Below are 26,351 nucleotides of genomic sequence, written 5' to 3'. Positions count from 1 at the left end.
TTGGCTCTCATTTTTCAAACTGGGAGGACCTCATCATTAAAAGACTGTAGTGGCTCATGCCTGTAATCCCAGCACTTTGGGAGGCTGAGGCGGGCGGATCACTTGAGGTTAGGAGTTTGAGACCAGCCTAACCGACATGGTGAAACCCCGTCTCTACTAAAAATACAAAATTAGCCTGGTGTGGTGGCGCACGCCTGTAATCCCAGCTACTTGGGAGACTGAGGTAGGAGAATCACTTGAACCCAGGAGGCAAAGGTTGCAGTGAGCCAAGATCGCGCCATTGCACTCCAGCCTGGGCAACAAGAGGGAAACTCCGCCCCCCCCCCAAAAAAAAAGCAACTGTAGTTTATTAGACATTTCATCTAAATTTTATGTTTTTCTTCCTTAAATTTTGGAATCTGTGTTTCTCAGTCTGGTGTTTTAGATGAGGGGCAATGGGGTTTCAGGTATTTCTGTATTTTTATTGATCATTTTTTACATACTTCTCCTGTGAAGAAATCTATTAAGGAAAATACAAGACTTTGCAGTCTCTCTTTAGTATTCACTCTGTGAACTGGTGAAGCTGTACAAACTCAATATAAACTCTCAGTTATTATTGCTTTTTAAAACTACCTCAAGAGTCAGTATGGCCTCCTATATCCCTTTTGAACAAAGGAAGGCAGCTGGGCCTTAGCCTGTCTTCCTTTAAAGAGTTTAAGGCCAGGCATAGTGGTACATACCTGTAATCCTGGCACTTTGGTAGGCCAAAGCAGGCTGATTGCTTGAGCTGGGAGTTTGAGACCAGCCTGGGCAATATGGTGAAACCCCGTCTCTACTAAAAAATGAAAAAAATTAGGTGGGACTGCAGGCATGCACTACCACACCCAGCTACTTGGGAGGCTGAGGCAAGAGGATCACATGAGCCTGAGAGGTCGAGGTTGCATTGAGCTGTGATTGTGCCTCTGTGCTCCAGCCTGGATGACAGAGTGAGACCCTGTCTCAAAAAAAAAAAAAAAAAAAAAAAAAAAAGATTTGGCTGGATGCAGTGGCTTATGTCTGTAATCCCAACACTTTGGGAGGTCAAGGTGGGTGGATCACCTGAGGTCAGGAGTTCGAGACCAGTCTGGCCAACATGGCAAAACCCTGTCTCTACTAAAAATACAAAAATGAGCCAGTTGTGGTGGCGCACACCTGTAATCCCAGGTGCTTGGAAGGCTGAGGCAGGAGATCACTTGAACTCAGTGGGTGGAGGTTGCAGTGAGCCAAGATCACACCACTGCACTCCAGCCTATATGACAGAGCAAGACTCCATCTTAACAACAAAAAAAGATTTTAAGTTGCTTTTGAATAGCCCAGATGCATGCCTCCTTGCTGTAGAGTTGGGTTTTTTTTGTTTCTTTAATAAAGAAGATATTCTGTATGCTGATATACAACTTTTTCTTCCTTTCTTTGGTCATAAACTAGGTGTGACCTCAGTAGACACTGATTTTAGCCACCGTTGATGCCTATTTCTAAAGACTGAATCAGCAAATGCCTTGCAGAATTTAATTGGCTATACACAATAACTCCATACAGCAGGTCACTTCCTTTAGTTACTTAGGGACATACTTCGCAAATAATTCATTCTGGAGAATTCATTAAGAAGCTGTGTTGCTCAAAGCCAGATACTGTACAGGAGCATTACCGAGATTTTTAATAAAAAATACCTCTGCTTAATAACTAATAATGAGTAGTACCTGCTTTGAAACTTTTCTAGGCCAAACTAATTCCAATCCCTGTGGTGTAGAATGTTGAAAACTTTGATCGGCCATCCCTTTACATGCTGGAATATATCCAGAGTATTTAGGAAATGCAACTTGACCTAACCTTCAGGTCTCTCGTTGGCTCATGTATCTGTTAGGGTCCTGTTAGAAAATAGATCGCACATGCAAAGGGGGCAGTTGAGGAAAGTTTAATGAAGGGACTATTTAGAGAGGAGGTACAGGGTTAAGAAATCAACAGGGATGATGTGGCACCAGGATCTAGCAACCCTTGAAGCTGTTACCACTTCTAGGTGTGAAGGGGTGAGGGGAGGAGGCTGTTACTAGAACTTCTTGGGAGCTGCAGTGGGTGAGGCTGTCTTCTGAAGGAGCTAGGGCCTCATGTGGAGAGGTAGAGACACTGTGAAGCCACAGTAGCGGGAAGGGAACTGAGCAATAGGTGCCCTAATAAGATCCTTGTGTCTTCAGCTGATGCATCCTGTTGGCCTAATGTAATGGGAAGCAAGAGGGCAAGGAAGGCCAGATGATGCATTCTTCAGAGTCTACCAGGGCTGTAGGCAGGGTGGAGAAGGGTGAAGAGGGATTTGGAAAGGTAAATGGAGGCTTTTCAGCACAGTTAACTTTTGGGCTGAAGGAAAATGGACATGCAAGTAGGAGGGAGAATCCTAGTTAGACTCCTCGGTTTTCACAAGTCATTGTCAATGTCACTGTCAGTGTAGTGGGCCTTCAAGCTACAGGGAGCCACTCCTAATGAGCAATACAGAACACTATAGTCTAGGCCTTTTCTGGAGAACCTCACCTCCACTTGTTTGTTCTCCAACTTTCCAAACACCTAGTGTTAGCAAAACACCCAGGGGTCCATTGCTCGCTGCATGGAAAGCCAATTACTGAGACAATAAGTTATTGCCAAGGAAGAAGCCTTTTTATTAGGGTGACATCAATCAGAAAGATGAGAGATCAGTTCCAAACCCATCTGTCTCAGCTGACTAACATTGGAGGTTTGTATAGTGGGGAAGGAGTGTAGCTATGTATGGGAAAGCATGAATTAGGGAGGTATAGTATGGAAGCAAACATGAAGGACATGGGGACTGCCATCTCATTGGATGTGGTGATTTTTGTGAGTTTCAGCTTCTTGTCTGATGGTCAGCTTCCTAAGGAAGGAACTCAGATAAGACAAATGTAAATTTCACATTTTAAGACCCAGGAATGTCAATTTCCATGTTTATTAAAAAAACCAGAAGCCTCATTTCTATTGAACAGTTGGGGCAGTTTCAGCCCCTCCCCTTTCTATTGATCAATTCCTCAATCATGGGGAATCTGACCATCAATCCTGGATGCTTTCTGCTGAGGAAGGTGGTTGTGGGATCATGAGAAGGAATGAAAGCATTGCACTTATAATGGGAAATACTCAAAGTACCTGGTTGGCATCTGGCGCATTGGAAGACTATGATCTGTGTACTTTTATTTTGCTTTTTGACCAACATTTGAGGCCACATTGAACTAAAGTGATTAATAGCATAGATAAACCAAATTTTAAAATACCAGAGAATATGGAGTGGGTCCACTGCGGAATCCAAGAGAACAATCCTAAGCCTACCAAAAACGTCTTCCTGATTCATTATATCCCACATGCAAAAAGCTAGGCTCTGGGGGAGAACAATGACCTGAAAAGTGCATGTTCCCTTTATGATTTCTTATCTAGGATCTTTGGCTGGGTGTAAGGGTGGCGGGGGGTGGGGTAGGGTCGGGGGCTGTGTTCACAAGACCATGACTGTTTACTCCAGAGGGATCCCAGAGAGACTGACTGGTTTTACCCAATCTGTACTGGCTAACTTGACAGATGAGTGGGTGGTCAGCAGCGTTTCAAAAGGCCTGACTTATTGTGCTTGTGGCGGGTCTTCAGCCTAGTGAGATTTCCAGGTCTTCAACCGGACTTGATCCTCCAGTTTCAAAGAGTGGAGAGGCACATCTGTAGGGAACTGGAGCTTGTTGGAAGCAAGCTCAGATACAGTAGTTAATATATTTCTTAATTATTTTATATATGATCTAGAGTCCAGGAGTTGGAGAAATGGTCTTCCATACATTTCGAAGGGACTAAGAGCCAGCCCAGTTCTGGGAGCTACTTGTATCTTCAGCAGGGCAAGAGGCAAGACCTTTTCCTAGACAAGATTTGTCTCTTGGCAACTGGAGTCCCCTTGGTTACAAGTTGGTTCATTCAGTTGATGGGGGGCTTAGGACTTTGTTTTTACTTTGGTCTCTTTTGGTGTCGATATGCCAGAGGCAACATTGATGGCCAAGCTTTTATTTTGTCCCATATCATTGCCAGGGTGGTATGGCTACCGGCCCTGGGCCCATCCTGTCCTTCATTAGGACATCTATGGCCAAGACTTATAGCCAATTAAACGTTCTAGGCCAGACAGGAATGGAGGTGAGCACACACTCCTTAGACCTTAAATCAATGTAAGAGCCAAAACCCCAAAGCCAAAAAATAAGGTTAATATGCCTGTCATCATAAAGCCAGTCCCCTATGGTTTGCATACAAAGCATATATTAAGCCATAAAGTCAGAACACTACAAGTAGTTTTCAAATTCTGGAGAAATAGGGTAGAGAGAGAGAGAGAGAAATATGCTTCAAATTTTATTGATAAGAGTTCATTTTACTCAATTGTTAAAGGCTACAAATAGCTCAAAAGAAAAAGTGTTCTTGACTCTGAAAACCAAAACCAAAACAATCAGAAATATTTCAAATAAAAGACATAATAAAAAGTTATTTCAGTCCTCTACTAGTTCAGTCCATGCAATTAGTCCTGTTCTGCTTGATATTGGGCCAGTAATCCTCAAGAACTCATCGCCCTCCAACAAGAGTCCTGGAAGTTTTCTCTCTAATCCAGTGGCACAATCTCCAAAGTTATCAGAAATCTGCATTCAAGAGTCCTTTTCATGAACTCCCCTAAAGAAGCAAGTTTTTGACTGTAGCTGATTATAAACTGGTTTTTGAGAAGAATCAAAGTAAAACAATTGTGGACGACAAAAGTCTTAGGACAGTCATGGTTGAAGACACAATTGACAAGGAAGATTGGTTATTTCTGTGGCATGCAGCAGTTTAAGATAATCATAGTTATTACTGGTAACATATACTAAGATCAGAAATTTGGGAATCTCACATGATTTTGGAATATACAATAATAATACATTTATATAAATATAACCCAAAGAAAGTTAAACATTTAGTATATGACAATGCTTTGTATGTAATTTTAACATACCAAATAAGCCTAATATGTCTGTCTTGGAATTCAAGGGACCCTAATAGCTAAAAAATTAGTTTGTGGTCAAAAAGACTGAATTTATTTATTTATTTGTTTATTTTTGAGATCAGGTCTTGCCCTGTCGCCCAGGCTGGTGTGCAGTGGCACAGTCATGGCTCACTGCAACCTCAATCTCCCTGGCTCAAGCAGTCCTCCAACCTTAGCCTCTCAAGTAGCTGGGACTACAGGTGTGTGTCACCATGCCCAGCTAATTTTTGTATTTTTTTTGTGGAGGTGAGGTTTTGCCATGTTGCCCAGCTGGTCTTGAACTGGGCTCAAGCAATCAGCCTGCCTTTGCCTCCCAGAGTGCTGGAATTACAGGTGTGAGCCCCTGTGCCTGGCCAAAAAGACTGAATTTAAAACTTGAAATTTTGCTTTTGGAAAATTTGTCAAATATCAAAGGTTTAATATACCTGATTTCACAGAATAGGGTCACAGTCACTATAGAATAGTCATTCATTTAGCCAGAAGGATAGTTCAAATATTAAAAAAAAAACCCAAACCCTGACCTTTACTTTTTGATAGGAAATCCACTTTCCCAAATAATAAGACAACAAAGACAGTGCGGGGCCAACAAACCTGTCTCTCTCTCCTGTCTTTTTTTTTTTTTTCCTGCAGCTAACTCAAAAGGTAAACAGAAATCTTCTACTATCTCCTATTAATATTATGCATTTTGTTCAAAAGAGAAAATCGAATTTACCTCTATATAGTGTATTATTAATGTTAAAGCTAAGTTCAATAAAACCTTATAAACAATTTTATCTAATTTTAATCAATTTGACATTTACATAAACCTTTTATAACCTTTTATAATTTTCTATTAGAGCAGATCAATGCTTCAAGAAAATCTTTTTATTCTGACACAGAGGCCCAGATGCTGGTCTTGCATCAGTGTGCTTTTGATATTAATGTTTAGTTTTTAGAAAGACAACTAATTTTACTCCTCAAAATTGGCCTTGTCATCTCACGTGCCCACCTCTTCTGCTATAGTCCCTGGGCCTAGAGGGATTGAATAGTTTTAATTTCTGGCCCTGTGTCTCATGAAAGCAGTTTGTTTTGTCACCCTCTCCTGGGTCTGAAGACGAGGCTTTGACAGGTGTCAGTGTTTAGGATGTAGCAGAAGTTGGTGCCTTTTTCAGACCCAGGAGTCAATGCCCTGTAACTTAATAGCACAAGGACTTTAAAATCAATACGGAAAGTTACATGGATGTAAAAACCTTAATTCTTTTAAATTTTGATTTTCCTAATTAATCAAAAACTTAATAATGATGAGATAGAAATTCTCTTAGTAAAATGTAAAATCTGCTTCTCAGGTCAGTTACCAAAAGGCAAAGAAAGACCTTCTGCAGCGTGATTGCTTCTCCTTATGGGAAGCTCACTTAGATAACCTGAAAGCCAAACCTGATGAGAAAAGAGTACTTGAATTAATCAGACACGGGAAGAGTATGTCCAGGGTCATGAGTGAACCTTATAAAGGCAACAAGAAACCGGGAAACTAGTACTTTGAGCAGGGGAACAGCATGAGAAGTTTGCCAGTTACATGGAACAATTCAGACATAATCAAGAAAAGCCAAGAGTACAGAATCAAGTTATACTGGAAGAAAACATCGCTTTTCTAGACCTTACAGATAAACATTTCAGCATCGGGCCACTACAGTAGTTAGAACTAGAGGAAAAAAGTTAAAAGAGCTAGCAAAAAAGTTGAAGCAGAGAGTTAGCATCTCAGGCCTTTTCATGGGGAGAAAAAAGCTGAAAGCAGCAAGACACATTCTGAGACATGAACGTGAGAAGTTTTCAAAAAGAAACAGTATAGAATCAAAATCAAAACCTGTTGTGATTTTATTAAGAGCCAATTGATATTTTAAGGAAAATTTTTTCTAACTTAGCAGACCAATCTTAACTTTTTCACCTCTCTCCCCTACTGACTGGTTCCTTTCTACCTTGTTTCATAAATAACCTTTCCAAGTCCATAATTTAACCTTTAGATAATGTATTAACCTGTTTTCACACTGCTGATAAAGACATACCTGAGATCCGGCAATTTACAAAGGAAAGAGGTTTAACTGGACCTACAGTTCCACATGGCTGGGGAAGCCTTACAATCATGGTGGAAGACAAGGAGGAGCCAGTCACATCTTACATAGATGACAGCAGGCAAAGAGAGAATGAGGAAGACAAAAGGCAAAAGTGGAAACCACTAATTAGATCTCATGAGACTTATTCAATACCACGAGAACAATGTGGTGGAAATCACCCCCATAATTCAATGATCTCCCACTGGGTCCCTCCCACAACACATGGGAATTATGGGAGTATAATTCAAGATGAGATTTGGGTGGGGACACAGCCAAACCATATCAGATAACTTCCGAATTAAACAAAGTTATTATTTTTCTCAATAAGAATACATCTTCTTTGGCACATTTTACATACAATTTTTTTTTCAATAAAGAATGCACTGAACACACTTGCATTTCTTTGTTTTAAAGCAAATGACAAAGACCCAGCTTACCAACTTTACTTTTTTAAAACCCAGGCTTAACATTGCATGTTTAAACAATTGTCAAGACCTACTAAATTGCCAGCATTTATGCACAAGTAGAAAACATCTTTAATTTATATTAAGCCAGAAGTATATTACCATTAATGCATTAATATCTTTAACTACTAAACACTGAAAAAAAAAATGAAATTGTTCCTATAGAAGGCTTGTCCTGGCAATGTTAATGTCATAGCAGGCTGACACTGCTTGACTCACATTTCCAGACATGATGGAAAAGCAGATCCGTGCTGGTGTTAGTGTACACTCTTGTCTTACCACCTTGGAGTATGTTTAATAAGAAAGCAAAGTGCATACAGAGATTTACATCAATTTTTAAAACAAAAAGTCCTATTTTGTGGTCCCAACAATAAACTCAAAAGTCTATGACAAATAGGAGCTCTAAGAAGCTCTTTATAAATACTTTAGGTACAATTATACTGAAAGTTGAGTTCATTGGATATCTTCAAAAGCTGTTTTTGTTAATCCTTAAATGGTGCTTGTTATAGTTTAACATTTCTGTTAAGTGCGTGCATTGAATTCCTGGTTATCCAAGCGCAGCTGCTGCTCCTCACCGTGTATCGTTAAGGACTTTAACTGGCCCTCTTCTTCAACTTCTGCTCTTTCTTGACCGTTGTTGACAATCCTTTTTGAGTAATTTTTCTGCTGTTAATGATTTCAGTAGAAGTTGATACACATTTGAAGTTACCTATCCTACTACCATCAAATGATGTGGAAGAGAATGAAATAAGTCCCCCGTGACCTAGTGACCAGAATAAAGTAAATCCTGTATCAAAAGAAGAAAATCCACTTCCAAAATACGGAAATCTGAATGCTGAGAAAAACAACCCATCCCTCAGTTTCTGCTCTCTTGGGGACCCCTTTGATTGCCAAGAAAGTCCTCAAATAAGTTTTCAAAGTAGTTGAATGAAAATGGGTCCCTTCCACCAAAAAATTCCCTGAAGACATCATCTAGGTTATGAAATGTGATGCCAAACTCAAATGACTGTCAAAATGACTTCCGCCGCCTCTTCTACCATTTAATCCTCCTTCTGGTTTAATATAAATTAAACTGTCTTATTTTCTAGCGTCTGATACCACCTCACATGTCTCAGCTACTTGTTTGAATTTTTTCTCTGCTGCTGCTTTTTTTTTTTTTTTTTTGAGACAGAGTCTCGCTCTGTCACCCAGGCTGGAGTGCAGTGGCGCGATCTCAGCTCACTGCAAGCTCTGCCTCCCGGGTTCACGCCATTCTCCTGCCTCAGCCTCCTGATTAGCTGGGACTACAGGAGCCCACCACCTTGCCCGGCTAGTTTATTTTGTATTTTTAGTAGAGATGGGGTTTCACTGAGTTAGCCAGGATGATCTCGATCTCCTGACCTTGTGATCCGCCCGGCTCGGCCTCCCAAAGTGCTGGGATTACAGGCGTGAGCCATTGCGCCCGGCCTTCTCTGGTGCTGCTTTATTCTCAGGATTTTTATCTCGGTGCCACTTCAGTGCCAGTTTCCAATATGTCATTTTAATATCCTCCGGTAAGGCTTGTCTACACGTCTAGAACTTCATAGTAATCCACCACGTTTTATCAGATTGTTGGAACAGGTCAGAGGTCGTGGGCAACTGGCGGGAAGCAGGGTAGGTGGGGCAGCAGCATGGCTGTGTTGGTGGCTGTGGCCTAAAATTATATATTAGCTAGAATTCCTATTCTTGGTCACCTTAAATTTGGGTGACAATCTAGGAAGCAAGTAATTCTGAACTGTCTATCAGATGTTAGATTTTATAGGTAAGAACATTCCATAATTTTTTACAAAAACATGTTTTGCCTATATTATAACCCTTTCTTAATTGGAAATGACTCATACATCTAGTGAGCATCCAAAATAATTTCAAGATTTTAAATTACGTAGAAAGTTCACCTATAGCAATTATCCCATTTACATTTCACTCCTTTTTAGCAGTTTATCTAGATTACGTATGAGAGCTGAGATATTAGACAGAGCTAGTCATTATTTCCTTGTTAATTATTTTTATAACCTGTGCATATTAAGTGCTCACTCAAGAACCTTAAATACTTGGGCATTTTCACCAATAACTCAGAAGATTCAGCTCTTTCTATTAAACTAATGATATTAGTCTTACTTATCAAAAAATCACACAAAGGTCATTTTGTTTTGTCTGGGTTTATAGTTGTAAAACTCTGACACTTTAAAATATCTAGCAGAGACAAATATAAAACCCAGAAAAAAATATGTTGACAATGCTGAAGACATTTCTATTTTAATCTTACCAATAATTTTAAAGCCAGCTTATTTAGAATTTACTTAAGTCACCTGAACTTGAAAAAGTCTTAGACTTATTAGCTTAATTTATGAGTTCCTTTTTATTTATAAACCAATTTGGTACCATGTAAAGACAACACATGATAACCAGACACATATGTACACATATAAACAAAGATCCAGTAGCTTTTACCTTAGAATTCTAGCCATGAGATAGCAGTGCAAACTCACCGGTTTATGAACATGTTCATGTGGCTGAATTTTGCCCTGGTAGGTAATCCAGTGAAGGCTGTGAGCCAAAATTTTGGGTTAAGCAATTTCCATGGCAGTTTGATTTTTAAAGGCCAAACCTACCCAGACTCCAAAGAACACTGGGGCCAAACAGCACCACAGAAGAACATCATGTATGAGGTTGGCGCAAAAATAATTGTGCTTTCAGATGGCAAAAACCACAATTACTTTTGCACCAACTTAATACTAATGAGTCCTGACCGTTTTTAGATGAGCAACATACAAGCCTGGATACAAAGGAACTCTGACCCAGTTTCCCATTTAACAGTAAAATGAATCCAATTGTAAGACAGCCCTACGATTCAAAGACCTTCCAAGATGAGATGAGATCAGCAGGTTGGGGTGGTATGGGTATGGCTGTAGACTTTCCCTTGCTCTCTTGGCCCACAACTACATTCATACCAACCTAAAGAATGCATCCAAGCAGGCTGCATTGTGGGATTGAACCTCGACCTCCTACAGCTATGTCAACATGCACACAATCACCAATACACAATCCAACTGCAGCAGCACCCATCATGCCCCCAGAGTGTCCAAACCGAAATAATTGGGGTGCTTTCCTCTCTTGGTTGGGCTTGTTCAACCTGCAAATGGAAATTTCTTCAGAATTCCCAAAATTGAGAGAAGCAGTTGCCACTGTTTGGACCCACAAAACATACTTGTCCAGACACAGATGTTTATACACACCAACAATTACTAACAAGTCCCAAGAGTGTCCAAACAAATAGTTGGAGGGCTTGCCTCTCTGTTGGTTACACTTGTTCAACCTGCAAATGGAAATTTCTTTGGAATTCCCAAAATTGAGCCATTCCCCTCGTTTGGTACCCACAAAAGACACTCACTTATCCAGATGCAGATGGCAAATTTCAAAGGCTGTTCTTCGTAGGCAATCAGAAATGCAATAGAGGCCACAGTGACAGAGTCAAAAAGAGACTGAAATCCACCTCCAGCCAAAAAAGGGCCAGGCAGCTGCTTAGGAGGGCTTCTGAAACTCTCCTGGCCCACGGCTGCAGAGCCATGAACAAGGCCTTCTGGTCAAGGAACCAAAATCTGTTTCTGAAATGCCAGGGGTTTGATCTAGTTCTGTTGCTTGCTGCATAGAAAACCAATTACTGAGACAATGACTATTGCCAGAGATGAAAGCTTTATTTGGGTGATGTCAGCCAGAGTGATGGGAAATTGCCTTAAATCAATTCCTCTCAGCCAACTAAAATTGGGAGTTTATATAATGGGGAAGGAATGCAACCACGTGCAGGAAAATGGGAATTAGGGAGAGGTATGGAAGCAATCATGATGGGTGAGGGATCTGGCATCTCACTAGATGTGGTGGTCTAGTGAGTTTCAGTTCCTTCCTTGAGGATCAGTTTTCTGAGGAAGGAACTCAGATAACACAAATGTAAGTTTCCAGTTGTAAGACAAGGGAGGGTCATTTCCATGTGTATTCAAAAAGCCATCAGCATAAGTTCTATGGGCAGTTGGACTGGTTTCACTAGTTGTGAAATAGATTGATGGAAGATGACTGAAGCACATTCAAAATTTGGACCACATTGCCTTGTCTTGCCTCCTCCATCATATATTTTTGCTGGGTCATATTTTGTATTCAGTTCTTAGTCATTATTGAGGGATGCTACAACAAACAGTTTAATGCCTATTGCTGTGTGTGCTATGGGGGTGCAGTATTCTCCATTGTAGTTAAAATATGTACAGAAAATAAATAACTTTTAAATATGAGTTTGGGGAATAGTTTGTTTCCCCTGAGGAACTGGTATCCTTTTTCTTTATGGACATGGGCAGCTAAGTAACTGATTTCTCTTTCCACTTCAGCTTCTGGGAAACTTATTTTTAATTTTAATTTTGTTTTAGAGACAAGGTCTCACTCTGTCCCCCAAGCTGGAGTGCAGTGGTGCAATAATAGCTCACTGCAGCCTTGAACTCCTGGGATCAAGTGATCCTCCTGCCTCAGCCTCTTGAGTAGCTAGGACTACAGGTATGCACCACCACACCTGGATTCTGGGAAACTTAGATCCAAATTTTCAAGCCAATGAATTTGGCTCTTCGGGGGCCCTGTGGTCTTGGTATCTCTCTCTGTCCTACCTCTGTATCTTCCTGGGTCTAATTTTTATTTTCAATTATTTTTCCCTATTTTGTGTGTTTCTGATAAACCACCTGAAATAATTTTTTATAAGGTAGAGTATTACACACTCTTGAATATGTATGCATTCAGTTAGTTAATTAGTAGGTCTTGGACAGCATGGTCTGGATGGAGATTCTGAGTCCTGGGACCTGCTGTGTGATGGATAAACATGTGACTGGGCTTCAGAACTGCCCTCTTGTACACTGGATACTCCCAGGCTTTATCTTTAGTGAAGAGATAATTTGCCCTTAAGCACACTAGGAAGACAGTCTGGGGTAGAGAAGGAGCTAACCTACTTTATCTAAATGAAGAACTGGGTGAGTTGCTGTGATCAGCTAATGAAGGATTTATGAAAGCATTTTGAAAAGTTTAAAACATTTTATATTTGCTCATTTAACATTTATTGCAAGCACTGGGCCAAGGATATGAAGATGGGTAAACTCATTCATTCATTCTTTCAATAGATACTTATTGAGTAACCACTGTGTGCCTTGCCCTGATCCAGGTGCTTGGAATGCAGCAATGAGCAAAACAGTGTCTACTTACCTGGAGCAGTACCTCCTGCAATCCTTGAGGCACTTGTAACCTAGTGGGATTCTTTGTATGTGTTCTTTGCATTCTTTGCATCTACTCATATGTGGTGGGACTCACTTATGAGATCAAAGCTGTGTTTTATATTTAGGGCTTATGGACCTAAGTTATGGCATGGAAGATGTTTGTATTTGCAAAGAGATTTATAGTTCCTCCCTCCCCGCTCCCTTTTTCCCAGTACTGTGGAATGATATAGGTAGGAGTCAGTAGATTTAATGATAAGCCCAAGGATTCTGTCTGTAGGTTCCTGAGGAGCCTAGTGTGCTAGGGATGCTTCAGGTGATATGCAAACAATCCCCAAGCCACATGTAACCAGTCAGGTAGCTCTCAACTGGCCTGGGCAAGCCACCCTCTGGTTTTGGTTTAGCAGGTACTTTGTATTTTGGCAACTTTCCCAAGGAGTTCTGAAATGTTTCCCACCCCTGTTCCATGTTCAGACATACTGATGCAATGCAATGTGCTAATTTTGCACATGAGGACACTGAGACATAGGGGATAAAGGGATTGTTCAAAATCACACAGTTAAAAGCAAAGCCAGAACCCAAACTCAGGTTCCTGGCTTCCCCACGATGCCCTTTCCACCAGCCCAGGTGATGGACCTTTCTCTGAGCATGCAGACTGCTGGTACTGTGAGGTGTTGATGGGCTGTGAAATAATCCATCCTGCTTTCTGACTGACCTTGGCTCAGGTCTGGTAAGGGTTCCAGCAGGGTCATGTCCTGTATGCTCTGGTTGTACTCTGAGTTGATACTGTGGTTGCTATTTTTCCATTGAAGTATTTTAATAAATTTGTAATGTCTGGCTCTTAAAATTTCCCTAAGTGGATAGTGCTATTTAGAAGAATCTTAATTAAGTACATAGATATCCTCCTGGTTGGGGTGAGCTTTTCTGCAGGTGATCATTAGAGTGGGCATTTGTCTTAGGAGCCCATGGAGGTTTTTACAAAGAGCCATAGCTCAGCCCTCAATTGCCGGTTCTGGGTTTCTGCATGTTTGGAGGAAACGGCTGCCAAAAATTGTCTTTACACAGAAGGGGTCTGTCCGTTGGGTACAACATGGAGCCTGAGCCACTGCATTTTAGAAGTTTCTTCTTAGTAGTTGATTCCACATTTGGTTTTGAGAACTTTAGGCTTTATCATACAAGTCCTAGTATAATTCTTCTAGACTAGGAAAGGAATTCTAGATCCCCCAGCGATAGTCTTCTCCACTCTTGGGCTACCCCAGATGTTTGCATGGTTGCATGTCACGTGCATATAGTTGACATATGCCTGCTGAGATTGTGGTCTCTCCCTCCTGGGCAGTTTGCAAATTGAAATTTCATTCCTTCTGTAGCAGGACGAGCCGTGGACAAAACCCCGCAGACACCAAGATAGTGAAGGAAGTAGCTTTTAATCAACTGGAAGCATCGGCAGACTAGTGTCTTAAAATCCAAGCTTGTCGAGTGCACAATATCTGTCCCTTTTAAGGGCTCACAACACTAAAGATTTTACATGAAAGGGCCGTGATTGATTGAGCAATCTAGGGGGTATGTAATAGGGGCTGCATGCACCAGTAATCAGAATGAAACAGAATGAGAAGTTTCACAGTGTCCTTCCATACAATGTCTGGAATCTATGGACAACATCAATTGCGAGGTCATTGGTTGAATTTTAACTGTGAGGCTAAGGTCAGGCAGGCCTAGGCCTGGTTGTGGGTCTGGTTTTGGGTCTGGTGCCTGGTGCTGGGCTGCCTGCCTTTGGTTTCACTTCCTTGTTTCTTCTTAAAACTGGTACTGAGTATAAAACAATATAGAACAATATGGGGGGTCTCTTTCTCTCCTCTCTCATTTCCCCCCCCTTGAGACTCTCACTCATTTTATTAGTGGGAGTTCTCACTTTCATTCTCACTACTTATGTCTTCCTGTGCAATAGATTGATAGTGATTCATATAGTAGACTTGTGCTGAAGCATTCTGGTGAACTAAGGCAGCAATGAAGCTTTTTATCATTTGAAGAAGTACAGGTAGCAAACAAAGGAGTAGTAAGCAAGTTCCTATTACTATTATAACTCCTGTTATAAGAGTTTTAAATCCTCCTATTGCTGGGAACCAATTTCCAAACATGGCCCCAGGATCAAATCCGTGCCACACTTGCAGGGGTACATGTGCCAGTTTTGTTGTATCTTTAACTATGTCTTCAACTAGTTCATCTAGTTCATGATCCCTTGATCATCTATGTGTAGACAGCAATTAGTAAGGTTAAATTTTCCACAAACTCCTCCTTCAGCTGCTAGCAAGTAGTCGAGAGCTAGTCTGTTTTGGTAGTCTGTTTGGCATTCCTCATCTGAGTCTCTTGCCAGGCAAGAACAGTCAATGCTTGACCGGTTTTGTTAGTAATAATTTCTAAAACAGCTTGCAACCATATGATTCAGTTGAGCATGTAGATGGGGGTCCGATATCCCCATGAGCCATCTTGTGCCCAAGTAGCAGACCCATAGTATTGTTAATTCTTTCAGGGGGTCATTCATCATCTTTCCAGTTACCTATGGCTATGCTTTGTTTTTCACGGGAAGCATAGACAGGGAGTCCTAGGAGTTCACCTGTTTTTATGGGCAGTAGGAAGAAAGATGGTTTAATAGTGCCAATTACACAGCTACCTGTCCACTGATCAGGTAGCTTAGCATAGGCTCTATGTCCACATATCCTGTATAGCCCAGTGGGGGCCATCCAGTCCCGGTGGAATTCTGGGTGGGCCCAAACAGTCTGCAATTTTGGAAATGTACTGAATGGATTTTTTTGCTGTGTAATTGGAACTCCACCATGTAACTGTTTTGGTGGTACCATTGTACAGTTTTTGTCCAAGACAACTAAGTCATCCTACAGGATGAGTGAATTCTTTTCCTCCTCTAGCTATGCAATATTGTCCGATAATTGAGGCTTTTGGAACCCAGAAATTGTCAGGGTGGTTCTTTTGGGCCAGGAATTCATCAGGAACTGGGTCTGTAGGAACTAATTCTCGGGCTTCCATGGCCGTTGATCTCCTGTTACAGTTCCTCCACAAACATAACATGAAGTGACTTTTAGAGACTGGGCTACATGCTCGGCTAATTGCAAAAACAAATTTCTAGTTTTTCCTGGAATTTCAGGTACTGGCACATTTAGTTCATCATAGAAAGTCTGAAATACTGGCTCTGGAGAGTGTTTTCAAATCTCTCCTTTTATTAAAATGTTTACCTTAGGGTCTAGTCCTTTTCCATCAATGCCTAGAGATACATATTCTCCTTTTTTCCATTTTGCGTCTGAGGGGTTTGTGATTACTAATTCTAAAGGGTTGCAGCTTCCACTTGTACAGTAGGGGCTTCCTTTCCCTTTTTGGAACCAAACAGGATCTTTTTCATCCTTTTTCCAAGTAATGACGCAAGACCAGTACCCACATTCTTTTCCACACAATCCTAATTCCTGACAGATGTACTTATTTTTGGTCATGCAGCTTTTATCCCAATTAAAAGAGCCACATCCTGCTCCTAACTTATTGCTGTTAATGACAGCACAAGCATCAAATTTTAAGAGTATGCATTTGGGCACCCCTTTTTCTTCTGTTCTGGCTAATACTTTACTTGTATCATTTATAAGTCCCCACCAGTCTTCAGTCCTTAATCTTATTTCAAAAACTGGAAATGGGAGGTTCAGAGGGGTCATAGCACACATCGGGCTGGTCACTTCCTGGATTATAGACTTTGTAATGAGTGTTATTATACAGACATGTTCCTTTTGGAATTCCTAGGCACTCATAATAACTATAGAACAAAAAGATTGTCTTAACTTGTTGTCCTACCTCAGTGACCTGATGTGTGCACTGAAAGCAGTCCCCTGCGTGGGAAGAAGCAGTGGAAGCTTTTACCACACAAGTCCATGTTATAAGGAAAATAAGTCCCATAACGATTTTCCTCATGCTTTGGCCGTGTGTAGACCAGTCAGCTTCCGGGTGTGACTGGAGCAGGGCTTGTCGTCCCCCTCAGGGTTACTTTGCAGGGATTGTCTAGGCTTGGTTTGGCCTCCCAGGTTCCAGTGGCTGCGGGCTTTATGCGGCTGTGGTGAATCCAGGCCGGAATTCTTTCTCTCTTCACAGCCGTGGGAGTGGTCAAGATAACAGTCTGGAGTCCCTTCCACCATGGCCATAATAAGGGAGCTACGTTCCAGTCCTTGATCCACACATGGTCACCTGGAGAAAAAGGGTAAACTGGGGAGAATAAGCTGACTGGGCACCTCTCATTTACCTAAGTTAAGATTGTCTGGGTAATTTTTCCCCAAGGCCTGTAACTGTTGCTGCAATTCAGTTTCACCCAACTCTTGGGGAGTACCCGGAAGTCCTCACGGTATAGGAGGAGGCCTATGATATAATATTTCATAAGGGGAGTATCCTGTTTTCTTAGAGGGGGTGCACCTAATTTTGAACAATACCATAGGAAGGACACGTATCCATTTTAATCCTGTCTCTTGACATACTTTCCCTAAACTGTTTTTGACAGTCTGATTCACTCACTCCACCTTTCCAGAACTCTGAGGTCAGTAGGTGGCATGTAGCTTCCAAGTGATTCCCAATACCTTTGCCGTCCTCTGTACTAAGTCAGCCACAAATGCCGGCCCATTATCTGAGCCAATCCATAGAGGCAGTCCAAACCTAGGGATGAGATCTTGAAGAAGCACATGGGTTACTTCATAAGCTTTTTCAGTTTGTGTTGGATAAGCCTGTACCCACCTAGAGTAAATACACACTAGAACCAGTAAATACTTGTTACCTCCACATTTGAGCACCTCTGTGAAGTCCACTCGAAGATCTTCAAAGGGAGCTGCTCCACAGGCTTATATGCCGGGAGGAACAGAGGGGCCTTGCTTTGCATTGTGCTGTCGACAGGTAATGCATCGCTGCACTACTGTTTTAGCAAGAGCTTCACTAAGTTCTAGGGCCCGAGTTAAGGCAGTGAGCTTTGCTTTCTGGGCTGAAGTGCTCTGAGGCAATGGTCTGGCTTCAGTAACATCATCCAAGGTTACCACCGCATGTCCTGTGCATCTTTCTCCTCGTGGATTGATGAAGCTGCTCCTGTCCACATATAACTCCCAGTCCACTGATGCCCATGGCTGGTCTCAAAGATTGGGTCTGCTAGAATAGACTGAGTCCACACAGTTATGTTTGACAGGGTTGTCTGATACTGGGAGTAAGGTGGCAGGATTCAGAGTGTTACAGACTTCAATGATTATGCAGGGGTTTTCACATAACAAGCTTTGGTACTAGGTTAATCTAGCATTTGTTAGCCAATGGTGTCCTTTGGTATTCATTAAAGTTACCACCTCATGGGGGGCCTTTATGCTTAAGTTTTGCTCAAGGGTTAGCTTGTCTGCTTCTTGCGCTAACAGGGCTGTAGCTGCCAGGGCTCTTAGATATGGAGGCCAGCCTTTTGAAACTCCATCTATCTGTTTTGAGAGGTAGGCCACTGGTCTTGGCCAGGGCCCCACAGTTTGGGTTAAAACTCCAACTGCCATTTTTTCTTTTCTTTTTTTTTTTTTGAGACAGAGTCTCGCTCTGTCACCCAGCCTAGAGTGCAGTGGTGCCATCTTGGCTCACTGCCAGTTTCACCTCCCGGGTTCACACCATTCTCCTGCCTCAGCCTCCCAAGTAGCTGGGACCACAGGTGCCCGCCACCACGCCCAGCTAATTTTTTTTTTTTATTTTTTAGTAGAGACGGGGTTCACTGTGTTAGCCAGGATGGTCTCGATCTCCTGACCTCGTGATCCGCCCACCTTGGCCTCCCAAAGTGCTGGGATTACAGGCATGAGCCACTGCATGCGGCCCATTTTTTCTCTTTCTGACACATAGAGTGTAAAGGGCTTTGTCAAATCTGGTAGTCGAAAGGCTGGGGCTGACATAAGTTTTTCCTTTAACTTGCAAAGGCTTGCTGTTGCAGAGGTCCCCATTCAAAAGGCTCCCAGTCACCCGCCTTTGTAACCCCTACAATGGTTTGGCTAGCACCGCAAAGTTTGGAATCCATAATCTGCAGAACCCCACAGCTCCTAGAAATTCCCTTACTTGCCTTCTGGTTTTAGGTTCTGGTAAGCTGCAGATGACCTGCTTTCTTTCTGACCCCAGGCTGCGCTCCCCTTTCTGAATAGTGAATCCCAGGTAGTGTACCTGCTGTCTGCAGATCTGAGCTTTCTTTTTGGACACCTTATATCCACAGTCCTCCAGGTGTCGAAGCAGGGCATCCGTCCCTTTTGCACACCTGTCTGTTGTGGAATGTCCTGGCAGAAGATCGTCCACGTACTGGAGCAAGATGCAGCCTAGGTCTTTAGCAGGAAACTTCTGGAGGTCTCGAGCCAATGCCTCCCCGAAGATGGTGGGGGAATTTTTAAACCCTTGGGGAAGCCAAGTCCAAGTGTACTGAGTAGTGACACCTGACCCCAGATCTTCCCACTGAAAGGCAAACAGCTTTTGGCTCTAAGGAGCTAGTCTGATGGTAAAGAAGGCATGCTTCAAGTCCAGACAAGTGAACCAGCTGTCCTCAGCCGGCAGCAATCCTAACAGTGTGTAAGGCTTAGGAACTGTTGGGTGCAGAGTCACTGTAGCTTGGTTAGCCAAGCATAAGTCCTCTATGGGTCAATAGTCCCTGGTCCCTGGCTTGCAGACAGGTAGGAGGGGGTGTTCCATGGAGACTGGCAAGGAACTTTAATTACAAAAGCTTTCAAGCATTTAAGATGAACTTGTATTCCTTCAAGAACTTCTCTAGGAACAAGATACTGCTTTTGTCTAATTGGCTGGGCCCTAGGCTTAACTTCTGTGAGTACGGGGGCTTGATTGATCGCCAGCCCTGGAGGATTGTCCTTTGCCCATACTCAGGGCCATTGCTCAACTAGAACCGGTTTTATCTCCTGACCTGGCTTGGTTAGAAAAAGTCTCCATTCTTCTTCTCGGGGGACTGTAAAGGCCATGATAACTCCTGTTCTCGGTAACTTCAGCTTTAAAGATCCCTGTTTTGTAAAGGAAATGGTGGCTCTCAGCTTACTAAGCAAGGGGCAGTCAGGCCTATACAGAAATTGATGAGTCACTTTATGTCCTCCCACCAAGCAGGTCCATGGTAGGCAGAAAACCTGCTTGGTGGAGACTCCCGTTGCTCCGATTATATCAATGTTTTTCTTAGATAAGGGGGACACTGGGGTACCTTGCCCCCTATTGTCATCCTGACCATGGGCTCCTTGGGGGCATTTGAGCCCAGTCCCCTTCAGTCTAGTAGCTCTTCGGCCAGACTGAACAAAATCCCTTTGTCTTTATCTGTGGTCTTTTGCTCCGCATCACCTTGCTTCTCCTTTAGTTGGGGATACTTACCTTTCCAATGTTCTATTTCTTTATAGTAGGCACATTGGTTATGCTGCAGACATGAGCGATTGGACTGGGCATTCCTCCCGGAACCCCCCTTTCCCTGCCCTTTGCGGGGATCCCTCTAATTGCTGCAGCCAGAAAATCAGCATTCTGCCTGGCCTGGCGTTCACCTTCCTTATGGCTTTCTCGGTGGCTTGTTGCATCTCTATTTACAAATACTCTATTAGCTATCTCCAGTAACTGCAAGGTATTCATCCCTGCAAAACCAGCCTGTTTTTGCAATTTCCTCTGGATATCTTCTGCGCTTTGACTAACTAAGGCCATGTTAATCATACGCTGATTTTCAGGACTATCTGGATCGAAAGGAGTGTACATACGATAGGCCTCACACAATCTTTCATAGAATTGGGCTGGGCTTTCCTCCTTTCCTTGGATAACTTCAGAAACTTTATTTACACTTGTGGCCTTTTGAGCCCCTTTTTTCACCCCTTCAATTAATGCCTTCTGGTATCGTCTTAACCTCTCCATATTGGGTCCTTCATTCACATCCCATTGAGGGTCTGCTCCTGGCAGCTGAATTCTTATGTATTCCTGGGGATTTTGGTATTTGGCTGGGATGTGCTCCTCTAGCCATTTAGTTGCCGCCTGTAGCACCCTTCACCTTTCATCTGTGTTAAAGAGGTACATGAGTAACTGGTGGCAATCAGCCCAAGTAGGACTATGAGTCTGTATAATAGTTTGGAGCAAGTCAATTAGAGCTTGAGGCTTTTCAGTGTAAGATGGGGTATTATTTTTTCAATTGAGGAGCTCAGCAGAGGTGAAAGGGTGATATATGAAGGCATGCCTTTCCACCATGTGTCCATCCTCATCTACCCTAGTATGTCACTGCACTCTCAGGGGCATTTGGATTCCAGTCTTGGGCTGTAAATGGGCTGCCAAGGGAGGAGTTTCTCCTGCAGGTTCGCTTCCTTCCTTTCTACTCTGGGTGGTCTCGGGGCTGTGGGCTCAGAAGTAGGGGGCCTCTCCGCTTGGTAAGGAGCGGCACTGTTGGTGCCATCTCCTGCCATGAGTCTTTGGGCTCCGGGTCAGACAGAACTTTAAGGGCTGGCTTCCCTTGGCAGGTAGAGTGAGAACCTTCCTTAACTAACTGTCCCTTTGCTACTAGTACTGCTACTGCCTGTCCCCTTAACCACTGTGGGGGATCTAAAACTAGCTGTAACCAGAAATCTATATATGGGAACTGATCTGGGTGTCCTGGCTTGCCAGTTACTTTGTGCCATACCTTTGAAACAAGAGACCTGTCCAGGCTTCCTTCGGATGGCCAACCTACCTCTAATTCTGGCCAATCTATTTCACACAAAGTTCTCAGTTTTCCTGGAGTCATAGTGACTCCATAGTCTCCTTTGAATCCTTTCTTGAAATGCTTTAACATAGTTCCCAATGGGGTGGGCTTACTTTGTGCCTGGCCCATGTTTTCTCGAGACAAAATATCATGCTCACACCACACACTCACCACAAAACAAAGAATGGGTAAAGAGGGCACACACACACCTTTGTCATTTATATCAAACCAAAATCAGAGTACCAAGAAATTCAAGCCAAGTCAAAACCAAAGTATCAAGCAATTCAAGTCAAGTCAAAACCAGAACAAAAGTACTGATACAGGCGTGCTGTGGGTGATCAGGCCATGCTTCCACTCAAATGGAGTGGGCAAGTTTCAAAGATTAGTCTTACCAAGTTTCAGATGTCTGGACTCCAAGTGCCAGTTCCTTCCTGGTGTTCAGCCACTGCGTTGATCCTCCCCGGGGGCCTGCCATGCACTGCTCTGGTGAGGCGTTCCACTGGGGCAGTTGCCTACCTGGGAGCACTCTTTGGATTGCGTCACTCAGGCGGGCCGGAGTTCCCTGCAGGGATGCTCCACAGGGCAGGCTTAAGCTGCCTAAGGGGCTGCCTTGGCCATCCATCAGTCACCTCGATTCCCTGTCAGGGAACCAAGAAATGTAGCAGGACAAGCTGTGGACAAAACCCCATAGACACTGAGATGGTGAAGGAAGTAGCTTTTAATCAGCTGGAAGCATCGGCGGACTAGCATCTTAAAATCCGAGCTTGTTGCGTGCACAATGTCTGTCCCTTTTAAGGGCTCACAACACTAAAGATTTTACATGAAAGGGCCGTGATTGATTGAGCAATCTAGGGAGTATGTGACAAGGGCTGCGTGCACCGGTAATCAGAGTGAAACAGAACAGAACGAGAAGTTTCACAATGTCGTTCCATACAATGTCTGGAATCTATGGATAACATCGATTGCTAGGTCATGGGTTGAATATTAACTATCAGGCTAACGTCAGGCAGGCCCAGACCTGGTTTTGGGTCTGGTGCCTGGCGCCAGGTTGCCTGCCTTTGGTTTCACTTCCTTGTTTCTTCTTAAAGCAGGTACTGAATATAAAACAATATAGAACAATATGGGGGGTCTCTTTCTCTCTTCTGTCACTTCTACTTGAGGTTGCCCTTTCCTGACCCCTCTCTTCTGTCACATGGAGTTCCTAGTCCACTTCTGTCATCCCATCCAGGGGCTATGCCTTGTCTTCTGTCTGCAGCTCCCAGCACAGTGCCTCGTACACAGTAAGTGCTCATTAAATATTCAGTGAATGAAGTAACTCTGACTCTTGAGTTGACCTGGCACAGTCCCAGATACTGGCATCTGACGACAGAAGAGGACTAATTAGAATCCTTGAATTTCATAAGGAAAATATAAAATAATGTAAGAGTTTATCTTTGTGTCTTAGGGGCAAGGAAGAACTTCTTAAATAAAACTTGAGAAAGTATACAATATGAGGCAAAAATGAGTGAAACTGATTTTCATTCAGTGAAGGACACCATAGCCACAGTTAATTAATCAACAGGTGACTGATGAGAGAAGGTGTTTAAAGTGTCTAAAATTGAAAGAGGAGTCACATCTACAACATACCAGCAACCAGTACAAATCAAAAAGAGAAAAAGGCAGCAATCTTGTTGAAAAATGGTCAGAGCATCTAAGCAGACAGTGAACAGAAAGGAAACCCCAAAGGCTAACACTTTATATAAAGAGTTCCTCCAACTCATCTCTGGAGAGATGCAAATTAAAACGAGAGAGACTGCACTTTACCTATTAGACTGCAAACTCTAGAAAGCTGGGTTCAGCCAGGTGTCTGAGGGGATGTGGGACAGAGAATCTGTAGCTCTGCTGGGGGAATGTAACCACTTTGAAGGACAGTCAAGGAGGGCAGTCAGTCCAATTAAAAAAGAAACAAAAAACCCATGGCCCTACCGTTCCACTCCTAGGTATAAATCCCAAAGAAATTGGCATACCAATCCCTAAGGTGACATGCATTAGGGTTTTGTGACATTATTTGAGGTTACATGGTCAAGTCTGTGTTTCTCACTGGTAGCGTGGATAGACAAAGTATAGTGGCCGCTCCCATGGAGCCCTGGAGCTACATTCCTGAGGGCAAAAGGTAAGAAAGAATGGGATACAAGTTAGGTAAATTTAAAATCTATGCATACATACAGAATACACATTTTGTAAGAACACAAGGAACAGAAAGATACACATGAAACATAAACCAGTAATTGCCAAGAATGGAGCAAAAGGGCTAATGGGATAAAAGGAAATGAATGAAGGAATAAATGATCAATTATAAATGTAAGAGAGGGCCTTGCTCAGATCAATGATGATATCTCAAACTACAAGCAACCGGTCACCTACAACTTTTAAAAACTTAAGTTCTGACCTAGAGCTGGCATTACTGCATTCCTTTATACATATTCTGTCTTCAGTTTGATTAAAATAATCCATATTCAGGTGAGCAATTGATGCCTTGCTCAATAGGCTACCATGCCCAAAAGCCATTGCGTTTTCAGAGTCAACACAAAATGAATGGCAACTGGTAGAGGCCAGCTCCTGTCTGCCTTGCTTTTTGTTGTATCTCCAGCTCCTACCACAGTGCCTGGCAAATGGTAGATGCTTAGTAAGTATTTTTAGGAATGAGTAATGATGGATCTTCCTGGAAGATACTTTGGGGAACCTTTCTGATGCACATCCACACTCACTCTTGGGTGCATGCTCCCCCAGAGCTGGGCTAGGCTGGTCATGGACCCTTGAGGCCTAGGTGTTGGAGAAGCACCCAAGGAGTAGAGGACACTGGACCAGAAGAAGGAGGGAGGCTGAAAACAAGGATCCCAAAAGGGTGTGTGGAAGGTCACCAAACATTTGAGCCAGAAATTGCTCCTGCATTCTTTTGTTTGAGAACCAAGGATGCCGGAGGACACACAAGTTTGGTGAGAGGAGGGGGAACCTGGGGCTGGGGGCGGCTACCTCGGGTAGGCTCTGTGGCCCCAGTGTGCTTCATGTGCAGGGCCAGATGTAGTGCTGGTGGGCTGGCTGAGTTAGGGGGCTGGTGAAGTGGGGCGATTCTGGCCTGACTGCCCCAGGGAAGGTCCCAGCACACTGCAGGCTGCCCCCACTTCTTCCCAACCCCTCTCTTACTGCTTGAGCTATTCAGAGTGGCTGCCCGGCTTATGCCTATGACAAGTCAGCAGAAAAGGGCCTTCTCATTCCCTTCTCCTCTCTGGATTTCACCCTGACCCAGATGGCTGCTGGCTGGAGTTGAGGACGGCTGTGCTGTCAGCTGAAGCAAGTCAGCTGGGGCTAGGTCTGCCTGGTATCCTGCTCACTTGGCTTTAGTCCTAGAATTGCACAGCTCTGGGGTGTCTTTGTTTCCTGTTAACTAGACGGGGACCAGGGAAGCTATGTCAGAACCTGCTGTGTCTGCAGATTCTGGCACACCAATGGCAAATAAGCCAATGTGTCCTGTGTTTCCCAATCTGTACTCATCATTCAGGTCTAGGGACTCTTCCAGGGGCAGCCGATGCCTTCCTCCTCAGCTCACCTGCTGGTCTCCAGCTTCTGTCCTGGCAACCCCGAGCTCAGGTTTCCACCTGTAACAGGATGGAACATGCTGGCTTTATCACCCACCTGAGTCCTCAGAGGGGCTGTGCCATGGCTCTTACCTACACCCTCTACCCCAGCTGTCCCCTGCAGTGACTGGATTCTCCTGATTCAGAGGGTGTGTTGCTAATGATCATGCTCAAGGCCAGAAAGGGGAAGAGAGCCCTGAGACCAGAGGGTGGAGCCTGAACATCTGCATGGTAATAATTATGGAAATAAAATTATAATATTAATGTTTTAACTTTACATGCTGAGCATTGTGCCCACTGCTTCTTGTACATTATTTCCTTTAATCCTCAAAGTATCAATATGAAGTAGGAACCACTACTGTCTCTTTTTTGTACTTGAGGACACCGGGGCTTGGAGGGGTTAAACACTTTGCCCATCGTCACACAAACAAATGAGGTAGAATTTGGATTTGAACCGACTCTCTTGGTATGCGTAACAATGACACTGTTGTGCCTTTTACACAATGGCATTCCCCCTCACTGTCCCACCCCAGCATCCAACAGCCTTTATTTCTGTCTATCCTGGTGCTGTAGTCTGTATCACCCCATTTTGAACTGATAGCAGCCAGTTGAGGTAGAGATTATTCTCATCTTATGATATGGAAGCCATGGCCTGGAGGAGTGAAGTGACAAGCTCCGGGTCACAGAGCTGGGAACTGGCAGGGTCAGGATGCAAGTGAGACCTCTTTCAGATCAGGACTCTTCACTCTAAAGGAGGCAGCACCTGTTAAGGAGAGAGAGATGTGGAGTCAGGGGCAGTCCATTTTTGTGATGGTGTGAGGAAGGGATGTAGCTATGCAAGGACTTAGAAGATGGTGGCACAGGAAGATCTGGACACTCGGGGCTGCTGCCCAGGCATGGAGGGCATGGTGGCAGAAGGGCTGGGTCTCATTTTCCTGACCAGTGGCTTTCCTCCTACAGAGTAAGGGGCTCTTTATCCTTAAGGCTCAGCTTTGGAATTGGCCCAACCCCATCCTTTTGTGGAGCCTGTTATGGGTAGCCCACAGCACAGACAGTCCCCACTCATGATGAGGGTGGACACTGCTCTTGAGACAATGATAAGCTACCTTGTGCAGGCTCTGAGGGTGAGAGTGCCAGGACAGGTCCCCTTCTTCTCTGGTCCTGAGGCTCC

At 43.4% G+C, this 26,351-nt stretch overlaps 1 protein-coding gene and 1 pseudogene across 3 annotated transcripts in view; one reads left to right on the top strand and one right to left on the bottom strand.

Moving 5' to 3' along the window:
* CNIH3 (cornichon family AMPA receptor auxiliary protein 3) overlaps positions 1-26,351 on the top strand; it is a 177,726-nt gene that overhangs the window by 75,019 nt on the left and 76,356 nt on the right. The window lies entirely within an intron of this gene.
* Positions 8,044-13,593, bottom strand: LOC126951392 (dnaJ homolog subfamily B member 6-like; annotated as a pseudogene).

The sequence above is a fragment of the Macaca thibetana genome, chromosome 1, assembly GCF_024542745.1.
Source record: "Macaca thibetana thibetana isolate TM-01 chromosome 1, ASM2454274v1, whole genome shotgun sequence".
Taxonomy (NCBI): domain Eukaryota; kingdom Metazoa; phylum Chordata; class Mammalia; order Primates; family Cercopithecidae; genus Macaca; species Macaca thibetana.
This window is presented reverse-complemented; position numbering and strand designations above follow the sequence as displayed.